Source organism: Anas platyrhynchos, chromosome Z (genome assembly GCF_047663525.1).
Source record: "Anas platyrhynchos isolate ZD024472 breed Pekin duck chromosome Z, IASCAAS_PekinDuck_T2T, whole genome shotgun sequence".
NCBI lineage: Eukaryota > Metazoa > Chordata > Aves > Anseriformes > Anatidae > Anas > Anas platyrhynchos.
In genome coordinates, this window is record NC_092621.1 from 73,608,268 (window position 1) to 73,622,693 (window position 14,426).

Sequence of the window (14,426 nt, forward strand, 5' to 3'; positions counted from 1 at the left end):
CTAAATGGGTTGTTAAGAAGAAAAGTAGAAAATTAAATCCATTCCAGCTAGACCTTCATAAGAATCACGATACCCTTAAATTTTAGTAATGTGTCAAGTTTTGAATGACTACTTTTTTAACTCCAGCTCTGTTTCTCCTTTGGCAACACTGTCTTGCAGAAAATGCATAAGGAGGAAGAGAGAATACTTAAACAGCCACATGCACTCACAAGTTTTTTACTCCACAGGTGTAATTACAACGTCAGAAGACTGCTTAGTGTGCCTTCTCTGACTCTGTCCTCAGCTGATGATGTCTAATGGTACCAAATATCTTTCAGGTGAAATGGCAAATACAGCCCCACACTGGTACAGCTGTATGGTTTTAAGGCCAGAGGTGCAATATGGTTGTCCTCCACTTGGTCATGTATACACACCAGTTCTGTAAAAGGTCAGACTGGCATGGAAGGGTCTTTATTTCTGTTTTTACATTTGTGATTAAAAATTAAACTTCATGTTCTCAGATCATAGTTTTAATTTAATGAAGCCTCAAGTGCTCATAGTATCTTAGCTGGCAACCAAAATAAGGGTAGCTGTTGCTAAGTGAAAAAATACATCAGTAACCTGAGTTAAATGGGACAGATGGACAAAGAGTTGTAAAAGATTGCTTTCAATGGTATTTTGCTTTTACAGTTAACATGATCTAGTTCAGAGTAAAACAAAATTCTCTCTTTAAATTGCCACAATATACTACTGTGCTTCCTGTACACTCTACCTTTTCTATATATTGAAGATTTTGTAAGGGGGATGGTGGAGGACATGGTAATAGCTCAGCAGGCTTCAACTTTCCTCCATTACTGAGTATCACAGCAATGAGTGACACTAGCCCAAGACTGCTGGCATAGACTGTAGAAAAGACTTGGGAAATAGTGTAATCATTGCTGTCTTCACTGATCTAGTGGAAAGAGAACCAAATACTTACAGAGCTAAAAGTTTGTACTGGAGACCAATGGTACTGTACCTTAGGCTCTGTCTGCTGTCATAACTCTGAAGCTCAAGTCTTGGTAAGGATCTGGTCCATGCCTCCAGGGCTGGGATAGTATGAATAAGAGCATGTGTTGGGATAGCAATATAGAGAAGACGGTATGATGTAGATGGTATGTAGAAGGTAGATTGCAAAAGCTACAGCAGGAGCTCTCTTAGATGCTTTAGTCAATTATTATTATTATTATTATTATTATTATTATTATTATTATTATTATTATTAATTTTACTTTTATACAAAACTGTTGTAGATTAGATGCACATGATTAAAGGTTTTCAGTTCTAGTCAGACACGTAATTTTAAAGCTTTGAAAAATGACTGAACAGTATCTTGACAGAGCATGCTCTGTGTCTTACATGACTGCTTCAAAGCACTACATGATAGGAAATTTTAATGGCTCATAAAACAGCTGAAGTGTACTTTCTTCTTCACTGATTGAGCTTTGGAATGTTTTAAGAAAATGGCTAAAAAGTTATCACACATACTACCTTGTTTGCTTACTTTGGCTTTACCTCTCCATGTAAAGTTGTATTTAGAGATTCCCAAATCACACTGAGCAAAAGAAAGTTTTCTAATTGCTAGACAGCCTGTGTGCTTTTGCAAAATAACCAGCTTAGCTCCCTGCAGGTCAATAATATTACAGTATCCAAACTTGATCAAATAATCAGTACAATTACTAAGGGAGCCAAGTAGGAAAGGTGCCTTCCTAGATCTGTTGCTTGTGAACAGAGAAGGTCTTGTGGGTGAAGTAGAGATTGGTGGCCAACTTGGTCATAGTGACTATGCAGTAATCAAGTTTAAAATCTTAGGTGACAGGAGAAAAATTTCCACCTAAACTTCAACCCTGGATATGGGGAGAGCAGAATTCAGGCTACTCAGGGAACTAGTTAGTAAGGTCCCTCGGGAAACTGCTTTTGAAGACATAAGGGTATATCAATGCTGGTCAATTTCAAAGAACTCTTGAGAATAGAGAAATAGGCAATTCCAAAATATCAAAAGTCAAGCAGGTGGGGCAGAAGGTCAGCCTGGTTGAGTAGGGATCTTATTCTAGAGCTTAAGCACAAAAAGAAAGTGTATGGCTGCTGGAATCATGGTCAAGCAACAAGGGGGGACTACACAGATGTTGTTCACCTTTGCAGGGAGAAAATTTGTGCAGCCAAAGCTCAATTAAATTGAAGTTGGCCAGTACTGTGGGGACAATAAAAAGTGTTTATATTTTTGTTTATTTGCTTGTTTGATTGATTTTATATACGTTAACAGCAAAAGGACAACCAGAGAAAACATTGGTCCATTACTTGATAAGTACAGTCAGCTCACAAGCAGGGACATAGACAAAACAGATGTTTAATGCCTTCTTCATGTCTCTCTTAAGCACTGGTGATGGGCCCTGGGACCCTAAATGCCCTGAGTAGGAAGATTGTGACTGAGGGAATGATAAACTCCCAGCTGACCCCAAAGTTCTGTGGGATTTGCTGCTCTACCTAGTTGCATATAAATATGTGGAGCCTGATGGGATTTGTCCCTGGCTAATTAGCTGGCTGATGTCATAGTGAAACATCTCTCAACTTTTTTCAACACTCTTGGGAATCTGGAGAGGTCCCAGTTGACTGGAAACTGTGAAACATTGTTCCAATTTTCAAGAAGGTCAAGAAAGAAGAACCTGGTAATTACAGGTCTGTGAGTCTCATATCAGTGCCTGGTAAAATTATGGAGAAAATTATTCTGGGAGTTATTGAAAAATACCTGAAGGACAATGCAGTCATTGGTCATAGCCATCATGAGCTCACAAGGGGAAGGTCATCCTTAAACTTGATTTTCTTTTATGACAAGGTCACCCACCTAGTAGACCAAATGAAGCCAGCTGATGTAAACTTTTTGGGTTTCAGTAAAGCTTTTGATACTGTTTCTCACAGTACCCTTTTGGACAAAATGTCCAGTATACAGCTAGATAAAAACATAATATCATGGGTGAACAATTGGTTGATGGATCAGGCTCAAAGAGTTTAAGTAAACAAGGTTACATCAGGCTGGTAGCCAGTCATTAGTGGGGTTCCCCAGGGATCCATTTTAGGGCCAGTTCTCTTCAGTGTTTTCATAAATGACTTCAATGTAGGACTAAACCGTGTTTTGAGTGAGTTTGAAGACGATACCAAATTGGGATGAACTGTTTGATTTTGTAGAGAGGCCTTGCAGAGAGATCTTGACAAATTAGAGAACCAGACAATAACCAATACGAAGCTTAACCAGAACAAAAGTTAAATTCTACACCTTGAAAGGGGCAGCTCTGGCTATATGGCCAGAGAATATAGACGGGAGAATAGGAGGCTGGATTGGAGCCCTGCAGAAATGGATCTGAGGTTTTTGGTCAACAGCAAGTTGAATATGAGCCAGCAGTGTGCCCTGGCAGCCAGGAGGGCCAAACACATCCTGGTGTGCATGAAGCACAGCATAGTTATCCTGTTGATGGGAGTGATTATCTTATTCTACTCTGCACTGTTGCAGCCTCACCTTGAGTGCTGTGTGCAGTTTTGGGCCCCACAGTATGAAAAGGATGTAACACTGTCAGAGAGAGTCAAAATAAGGGTGACAAAGATGGTGAAGGGTCTAGAGGGAGGAAGTATGAGAGATGGCTGAGGTCCCTTAGTTTGTTCGGCCTAGAGAAGAGGAAGCTGATGGGAGGCCTCATGGCAGCCTGCAGCTTCCTCACAAGGGCTGGCAGAGGGGCAGACACTGATTTCTTCTCTCTGGTCACCAGAGCAAGTACCTAATGGAATGACATGAAACTGTGACAGAGGAGGTTCAGGTTGGATATAAGAAAAAGGTTCTTCACCAAGAGAACCTTTGATCAGGCACTGGAACAAACTCCCCAGGACAGTGGTCATGGTACCAAGCCTGTCAGAGTTCAGGAAACATTTGCGCAGAACTCTCAGACATATTGTCTAATTTTAGAGTGGACCCAGGAATTGGACTCAATAATCCTTGTGAGTCAATTCCAACAGATTATTTCTGTGTCTAAACGTTATGTGGAAGCCTAAGAGAAGCTACAGTTGTATGTTTCTACATACAGTTGCTGTTGTATTATGCAGTTCTTTCCATGTCAAATTGGATTGTAATGAATTCCTGACAATACTAAATGTATACATGTCTTTGGCTGGACCAGTTTAAGGTTCCTCCTCCTATTAATATTCATTTTCATAAGGCAAATGGCTTTTTTTTTAAACAAAACGAAACAAAACAAAACAAAGCAAAACAAAGAAAAACTTTATTACTACACCTTTTCCAATAATGCCATTTTGCCTCAAAAAATAAGTGAGTCTGGGATATAGCACCATTTTTATATACCACACACTCCTCCCATCCCCCAAAAGGACAATTCAACTTGTATTTGAAATCTGTAAGATTCCCTGTGGTTTTATAATATCTTTACCATCTGGAATAGTGGAATGTGTTCTGCAATAAGATGACCCTGAAGATAGAAGATTTTATCCACAGATACAAAAATGCTAACATTTAAATATGTATTTGGCTCTGAAATAATGTTTCAACACTGAACTTCCAAGATTCTGTGCTGGAGGATCAGGGATACAATATTCAGTATTTTACTTGTGTTAGTTTTGTGCTGTTTCCTTTATTTTTAGTCAGACATATTAAGACTCCAACAGTTTATAGATGAGGGAAAAATTATTTTTAAAATTAACATTTAATATGTAGACTATATTATTATTATTATTGTGTGCTTTATTATTATTGTTGTTGTTGTTTTGTTGTTGCTGTTGTTTGTTTATTTTTAACTGACATGGTGGTATTGATTAGGTAATGACAAATTTTCAGTAAATGCCTGTGCAAATTTTGTTCAGATTAAGAAAATACCAGAGAAGAGAAAATATAGAGAATATCTTTAAAAACTTAATGAACATGTTATGGGCACCTTTAGAAATACCAGGGAAGCAAAAGGTGGGATAAAAAATGGCTATTGGATCACTGCTTTGATGAGTAATTTATAAAGAATCCTAGCACAGAGTGAACAACAGCCAATGCCTATAGTAGTAAAAATTTATTGCAATTTAATGCTCTATATCTCAGCTAGGAAGTAGCTGTTAGTAACTAATTTGGACTCAGTTATGTAAGATATGTGTACTGTTTCATACACAGTGTTACTCTTTATTCTGTGGTGTATACTAAATACCACATTAAAGGTTTATACGATATTCTTGCATCACAAATTTTTTTTTTTTTTACCAAACATTCTTCCTTTGAACCTGACAGCTAACATCATGGACACAAGTTAATATTTATACATGAGCTTCCTCTTATCTACCCCCTGCACACTTCCACTTTCTAATAGATCACCTGGGCTCTGTGACATAAATATAGATTACACATTACATGGATCAAACATGATAATGAAAAAATTAACTCTTTCAATAACCAGTGTCCAGTGTCTCTATCACCTGGCAGGTAAACCAAGCTCTCAGCATCTTGTTCAAGCCTGCCTGTGCAACTTGGACAGAGGAAATTAAAACATATATACAGGGAGAACTCATTTCTCCAGTTAAATTACCCCAGGTAGTTTCTTTCCACATTTTCTAATTCAGATGAAATAATAAACCCTGGAGATGCCAAGACTCTTACACTCACAACATGAAATAGCTGTAATTATTATTATTATTATTATTGTTGTTGTTGTTGTTATTGTTGTTTTCTTCAGACATCACTTTAACAGAATATGATTTATGCAAGTGATAGTAACTTAAACATGAGAAGAATATGGCAAATGTGATATTAAGCTTCAAATGGCAAAACTCTGTATCCTTTTAATGCTAATATGGCAGAAATATGCTATACAAATAGGCCTGCAAATGGCAATGCAAACTTTGTTTAGAAGTGTTCTTCCCACTGTGTGAGAAGACAACTTGCCAAAAATAATAGGTTATTGGATAGATGTCATTATAATGTTAGGATCTGAGCATAATACATCAAACACAGCAAGGATGTACAGCTATGAAAGAATCCTCTTTGCTCAACCATGCCAAATTGTTATCATAATTCTACACGTACATGAAGATAACTAGTGCTTTGTGTGCTATAGTGGTTTAATGGTAGCAAGTTTTTTTTTTTTTTTTTATAAGTTTTTGTTTGTTTGTGTGCTTCTGCTGTTAATCAGAGAAAAATAATATCCTTTTAGTAGAACAACAGTTCGTTTTATAACTTCGGATCAACGTTTCTTCCAAAGATATTTTTCCTTACATTTCTCTCTCTCTCCCTTTATTCCTTAAGGGTTTCATTAAAGTATTTTACAGTTTGAATCATAGAATCATTTAGGCTATAAAAGATTTCTAAGATCATTAAGTCCAACCATTAACCTAGCACTGCCGTCTACCACTAAACTACATGTACATCCCAAAGCATCACATCTACATGTCTTTTGAATACCACTGGGGAATGGTGATTCAGCTACTTCCCTGGGCAGCCTGTTCCAATGCCTTACAACCCTTTTAGTGAAGAAATTTTTCCTAATATTAAATGTAAACCTCCCCAGGAGCAACTTCAGGACATTTCCTCTTGTCTTATCTTTTGGTCCTAGAAAGATAAGACAAGAGATCAGTCCCAGCCTGCTACAACCTCCATTGAGATAGTTGTAGTAAAGCGATAAGGTGTCTGTCCTCTGAGTCTCCTTTTCTCTAGGCTAAATAACCCCAGTTCCTTCAACTGCTCCTCATATGACTTGTTCTATAGACCATTCGCTAGCTTTGTTGCCCTTCTTTCTTTGCTCTTTTATCACGGGTAACTCAGATGTATTTTATAGCTGAAATTACCATATTCGAGTAGTTACCTCAGAAATTATTTTTTTCTGTTGGGGGGAGATAAACTTATGGTTACCAGAAGTTTCTAGAGGGGTAATTACCAAACTACCCTAACTGAGTTCAAGACTGATTAAGTGCTGTTCTTCCAACTTATTCACTGTCTAAGAAAAGCAAATGACAAGAATAATTTCCATTGGTACTTGAAGGGAGCAATGGAAGTTGGTAGGGGGCAGATGGGAAGAGGAAGCTGGAGGGAATAGAAGGGGGAGAGGTGCTTCACTTCACTTCATAAATTAAAGTGCTTTCAAAGAAAGGAAATAGACTGAAGCCTGGTGTCTATGACTCTCCCTCACATTTTAAAAGACTTCTTAGTGATGAGAGTACAGGTTTTAAGAAACATACTTTGGCAAGAACTTTTTGTCCAGTCAATAATAGGATGTTACTGTAAGCATATTTGTTTTATGATTGTTAGGTAAGTGAAAATTTCTACATGTAGGACTTCTGGGATCCCTCTCCTAATTATACTCCAATCTTTCAGTAAGTGCAATAATTTCTTTTTATAAAAAAAAAAAAAATGTACTTATAGACCTCATAGTGGATTTGGTAAGGGTTACTTTTAGGGTTACATTTTCCTCATAGTACTTTATTTTGCTCTAGACTAAGAAATTAACGCGGAGGGAAAAGAGGAATTTGAAAAGATACTGCTGAACTTTCCTCATTTTTGTCTGGATATTCCGATCTGTTGTCTAATGATGGGCTAGGATGAAGACAGTCTGTATTTGTCCTCCTCTTGCTATAGATTAATATCTGACAGAGTCAGTGTCATTCACTAGCCAGGTACAAAATTAACATTACATGGTACACACTGACCAATTTGGAACACTTTACCAGTTTATCACCTTGAATGTGCACTACTGTGAGCAGCTTGATAGGCATTATTGGTAATTCCTGTCCACAGCTATGTCCAAATTATTATCTAGTGACTGTATATATGTAGAAAATGTTCAGAAATATGTATGTGGGATCTCACTCTTTGAGGGCCAAAGACATTTCATTCAGCAGTAGTCAACACTAGGGAGAATCGAGAATATGTGACTCACTGTTACGTACAGAGAAAAAGAGTAAGAGCATACTCATTTTGGTGAGTGTTGTTCAAAACAGAGTTAGAAGGTATTTGAATTCCCTGTTGAAATGGCTTTGCATTCGGCCATCATCAAGCAATAACTGCAAGTCTTAGGATGTAGCCAATGTCAGGCTATAGTCGTTCTTCCTCCAATATCAGTAAGTGCTCCTTATCAAGCCTGACAAATGCCTTCTCTTTATTATTCTCAGAGTTTCACTGAATATATAGATATTGTGAACATGTGTCCATATCAACTCTTCAGCCTTGGAGAGCCATTTAAGGACTAGATATACAGAGGATGGGTGCAGGGAGGTGCTGCATATAATTAGCTGCAGTAGAGGTTGAGAGGTCATGAATGAGGACTAAAACAATTTTTAATCCAGCTGTCATAAGCAACAGAGTCAGACAGCTAGTAGCCATCCAACTATGCATATAGTGTATGTAAAGTGGAGATACTGCTGGAATGTAAGTCTTCTAGAAAAGAATATTTAAGACTGCATTTTATACTGCTTAGGAAGTTAACTCTGAGACCAGGCATACGGTTGAGAGAACAGAAATATTGAAAAACTGGGATCCGCAAACATTTTTCTCTTCCCTTTAATTACTGGTTGGTTTTGTGCAATGTGCTCAATGTGGATCAGCAGGATCCTTGATCTCTGTGGGATATTCAATTCCTGAAACCACTATTCTATCATTTAAGGTCCTTGTTTTTCTGATATCAATGTGACAGCCTCTACTTCCATCTGGCTTTTTATCATCTGAGGTTTTTAGTGGAGCTGGCTGAGTAATTAAATGACAGACATAGAGGAATACATCAAAACTGAAAATACTGAGGCACAGAAAGAATTATAAAAATGTTTCAAATATATTTTTTTAAGTTTATTCAACAATTTCAGGAGTTATGGATGAAGATAATCCCAGATCATACCACAGGGAACATTCCACACAGTTCTGCAGGCAAATGTTCCCAAAGGTTTCTTCTGTTTTTTTTTTTAATAGAAAGTATATTTATGGTAGGAAAAGTTACTTTCTCTTCTTTTGTGACAGGTTTTCTGTCAGGCACATATAGAGAATGGCATATAAAAATACCTCACCCTTCTGAAAATGTTGCTGTGGTCTGCTCAAGCTGCTTTGTTATGTGTTGCATTGTATTCCTCTTTTAAGACGTGTGCAAGAAATTCCATTGCCTAAGGATGACAAGGTAACACAAGTGCCATTGTCCTCTTCTTGATACAGATATGTGACAGATTCAGCATATTTCATGAGCCAGGTAAAAAATTGACATTACATAATACATGTACACACTGACCATTGCAAATACATTACCAGTTTATCGTCATGAATATACACTACTGTGAAGAGTTTGATGAGAATTATTGGTAATTGATGGCCACAGCGATGTCCAGAGTATTGCCTGTTCATCCTCTTCTAGACATCATTTTTCTCATACAGATATTTCGCTCTTATTAAAAATGGATAATATCTTTCTTTTGTTGCAACTAATTTAAATAAATTAAATTAAATTAAATTAAATTAAAGAGATTAAAGAAAGCATTTTGCCTAACTCATCAGTGTGTAGCAAATAATTATGTGAAATAATTTTTTTCTGCTTTGAAATAATTTTTCTTTCTGAAGCAGTGGTGACCATCAGAGGTACCTACAGGCAAAAAAAAAAAAAAAAAAAAAAAAAGCATGGAATCCTTTACGCCTGAAGTTTCTTTCAATTTTATGACAACATCTTGTCATTTTCCACAAAGTTTTAGAACAGAAAAGTCTTGGTGAAGAGGTGCACAAAACATTATCTCCTCCACCCTAGCCCTGTACTGGTTATATGAACTGGAAATGGAAAAATGGAAAAACTGGAAGTTAATGAACTGGAAAACTAATATTGATAAAACTAGCTCCAGTTATCTACAGGGCACATTAGATGTGAAACAATCAGCTATTCATGATTAACCTTATTAAAATTAAATCAGCCATGTTTCTGTCTCTTCCCCATCTTCAATCCTAAATACTCAAAGAATGTGCTATCACTGTCAGCTAGCGGCAAATGTATGCTGCAGGAAATGTTTCATTAAAAAAAAAAAAAAAAAAAAAAAAAAAAGTTGAAAATACTGTATAAAAATCATGTAATGTTAAGCACTACAGTTGATTAATCTATGCCATGATGCAATGACACATTGCTGTAACAATGTTCTCTTAAAGCATTTCTCACTAACTCATGGCTCTTAATAGTTTATTGTTTTAAAATAATGTGTTTAAAAATGATACTTTAAAGTGTACAGCAATGGGTTTTCCAGAGAATAACTACAGGTGCTTACTATGTATGTTCCCTATAAGGAATACTCTAGTATTGAATCATTTAGAAGTTTAAAATCTTAACTAAGATGAGTCACAAAGTATTTTGATAACAAAATAAAGTAGAAGACTACTAAAATTGAAATACAAGATAAAAATTGCTTTAAATATTAACAACTGAAGTCACATCATGAACAGTGAATAGCATTTTCATTTGCAGACTGTATTCTGCAAACTAAAAAATATTTTCTGAAAAATCTCACAAATTTTGTAAGAATTCACTAAAGAAATTCACAATATTTTCTCGGAAATGAATGAGGAAAAAAAAATATGATTAGCTCTTTTTATAGTAAGACAAACACATAATGGCATAATGAAAGCACTGTAAAATGTGTTTTTATATGAGTCTGAATGTAAATTATATTTGTATTTAAAAATCAATTTCCATCAATACTTCAATTAAAAACCATATTACTTTTATAGTGGAGAGCACAAAAGCTGAGTTAGCTAACAGAAACCTCTCAGGAAAGCTATTTAGTAAATAAATGTATATATTAAATTATCAAAGAGAGTTTTCTAAGATTGACATTTGAAAGCAAGTGATTATTTGATAACGTTTTTTAATCTTTACTCTTTGATAGTAGACACAGAATAAATTACTAAAATAATCTTGGAATGAGCAAATGAAAGGAACATTTAGGACAGATCTGGTCCTTCTCTCCTTGTGGTAAAGGGGTAATCTCTTTGCTGTTAGAGGTGAGTTTAACCTCCAAAATAATCTCTGAAGTCATCCATTGCTTGTTTCTTATTTATTTCTAGAATAAATCTTATTTCCAGTCTTACTTTGACCCCTTTCAGAGTGACAGTCAGTCTCACAAGTAATATATAAAAAAAAATATATAAAAAATATAATGTACAGAATTTGATGACCAGCTGTACACATTTAATATGTGCCTCATACTGAAGCATGTTGGAACATTTTAAACTATCTACTTCTTCAGGGGGAAAAAAAAATAAAATTGAATCATCATCACTCATAAATTACTGATAATTTTTGCTCCTACTGTTGTTAAACCTGTCCATTTCATTTGACTGTTTGTCTTCATGTATTAATAAGCACTTCATTTTGAGACAGGAGATGTATTTGGTCCATATTCTTCAGTATATGGGAAAGGGCACTTAAGAACTGTAAATCATTTCCGAAGTGATTAAACCCAGTTAAACTTAGTTTTCAATGGAAAATTTACTGAAGAACTTATAAGAACATCTAAGAGTTACCTTGTAAATGTGGTAGGGAACTGTAAAACAACAACACTTGAGCAGCAACACTTATGCCTACAGATGTGTCATATGGATCTAAAACAAACTGTCTGAGAGAGGGAGAGAGAGGGAGAGAGAGATGATTTAGTTGCCAAATTGCTGAGATTCATACAGCCAAAAAGTACTTTGGGGAGATACCTCATAATAACAATAAATATAAATAAAAATGTATAAGTACTTACACTAGTGAGAGGGAAGCAGAAAAAGACAACTGTGTTGTGCAAAAGGAAACATCAAATTTCTCTCTGGATAATTGAATCCTTTCAATAATCTGGGTGTAGTAATCCTCTCCACTGCAGCAACTGACACACAGACATTCTGTAGTAATGTAAATGATGAATGGGCAAAAGATACTTTACCTTTCTTCATGAAGAATCTACTACCATAGGAAAGAATTTTGCCAGCCTCATTCTGAAAGCTTTGAACACGTGAATGTAAAGTATCCAGATGAGGAGAGAATAACAGATAATGCATGCAGAAGCATTATTTGTCACGGTCATTTATGTGTTCTCTTCATGTTTCTAAATGGAATACAAAGGAGTTTCTCACAGCAGTTTGTGACTTTGGGAGGAAAAATTAAAACAGTCTGTGTGTTTTCCTCACTCTGCCTCAGACCTGAAGTTGGAAGGTTATCAGAAAGGTTTTCTCACTTTAGTGAGAAAATAATATAAAAAATAAAGTTTAATAAAGTTTATAAATTTATTAATTAATAAAGTTTAATAATGACAGAGAAGGGAAATTGCAACAAGTAACCCAACACAAATTAAGTTAGTTTCAAGAAATTGCAAACTTCAGATCAACTTTTCTTATCTGTATAAACCATTAAAAAAAAAAATCCACAAGTAATGGGCTGTGTGGTTTTCCTCCAGTGTAACATTAGAAGGAAAACAGAATCACATGTTGTTGCCGACGGAAGGAAGACCCAGACGCTCAATATGAGTGAACAGTGAACTTCAACCTTAATGGATAGCTCAGTCGTCTTTTATCTAGTTTGAACATAATCAACTCATACATATTGCAGAAACTAAGCTCAGGATTGGTTAACACTTCCCGGGCTTTTCAGTCTGGTCCTCCTTCTTTTGGCTACCTGTCCCACCTTAGGGACTTTCCCGATGGCCCAAGGGCATCGTGTCCTTGAGCCTGATTGGCTCTCAGCCAGCTGCATACGTGCCAAGGCTCATGTGAGTTGAGTACGGTGCTTCACCAGCCCATTGTCTCCCAACTGCTCAACATTCACATGTCCTGCCTCACTTAACGATTCCTCCACAATTCCCCCGTTTTTATTTTGCAGCAACTATAATCAATATAACTATAAGTAGAAAACGAAGTTCCTCTTTGACGAAGAAAAAACCATCCACCCATGTTCCCAAAAACAGATTTAAACCAACCTTCAAACCAACTATCTTGTACTACAATTTTTTGCGTATGATCCCTTAACCATTTCAAACATAATCAACTCATCAACAAAAGGATCAGACGCAGAAGCGAGGAATAGGCAAAATGAACTTTGTCCGGTTTGATTTGCCCAAGTGACCCACATATTGGTTTGAGGATCGATTTTGCTTAGGATGGCACTATTACGTCCAACCGTCATTGTCAAAGATAATGCAACCAAAATCCCTTGTGCCGTTAGATCAGCCATGGTTGCTGTTATTCGTACTTGATGACTTTTCTTCAATGGCTGGTTTAACACATCGACGAGGAACCCAGGTTGGCCCTGTAGGGGAAGAGATACACACATAACCTCGCCCCATATAAATCACATCAGCAGGCCCCAGCCATTGTCCCGTTTTCATATCTCGGTACAGTACTCTCATAATACATTTATTATCATTTTCAGACTTAATGTAATGACGTGTCGCAGGTGGTTCCTCATCATCTCCATGCTATGAACCCCTAAACCCTGCTTAGCAGCGTCATTGTAATCACAGGTGTTATTTGTATTTTTGTACTGGTATGGCCTTTTCCAGGTTCCTGTAGCAGGAATCATCTGATATCCACGACTACGTTCACATTTGTAGCCACCTTTCAGGTTGATATATATTTGACTACAGATACCAGGGTTTTGACATTTATCAAAATCTCCACAGTTTCTCTTGTCTACAAACTCAAACCCAGCTGGACAGTCACATTCATTTATGTTGCTTTCCTTCAGGGGCTCATCACCCCAGTCCTTGCAGTCTCTCTGCTGGTTACACACTTTATTGATATCTATGCATTCTCCACTTCTGCACTTGAATTTGCCAGGTCCAGAGCACTGAATAACATCGTTACAGTTTGCTTCATCAGTGCCATCCAGACAGTCTCTCACACCACTGCACTGCCTACTCCTATGAACACAGTTCCCATCTTCACATCTGAACTGGTCTGGCCTGCAAGTCTGAGAAGGGCAGTTAATTTCATCACTTCCATCCTTGCAATCAGGATCTCTGCCATAGTCTTTTTCACCTGAGCCGCACTGCACCTCACTCACATAACACTTCACCAGAGGTGCAGGCTGGCGGCCACACTGCTCCAAAGATACATCCGAGTGGTCGGAGCAGTCACCTTGACCATTGCAGACAAAGCTTTTGGAAATACATTGCCCACTACTGCGTGTAAATTCTGCTGCACTACAAGTCACAATGCCGCAATTCTCTTCATCTTCTGCACTGTCACAGTCCTTTTCACCATCACATTTCCAGGACACTGGTGCCCGCCGCCCCGCACCTGTGTCACTTATACTACTGCTATTACCCGTGCCGTCAGTGTCAGTGGCATCCTCCTGGTACCGTTTCTGTCTTTGCCGCCCCTTACTCTCCCCCTTTTCTTTTTGCCACTGACCATTCACCACAAATGGATGAGACACATGATTACTAGT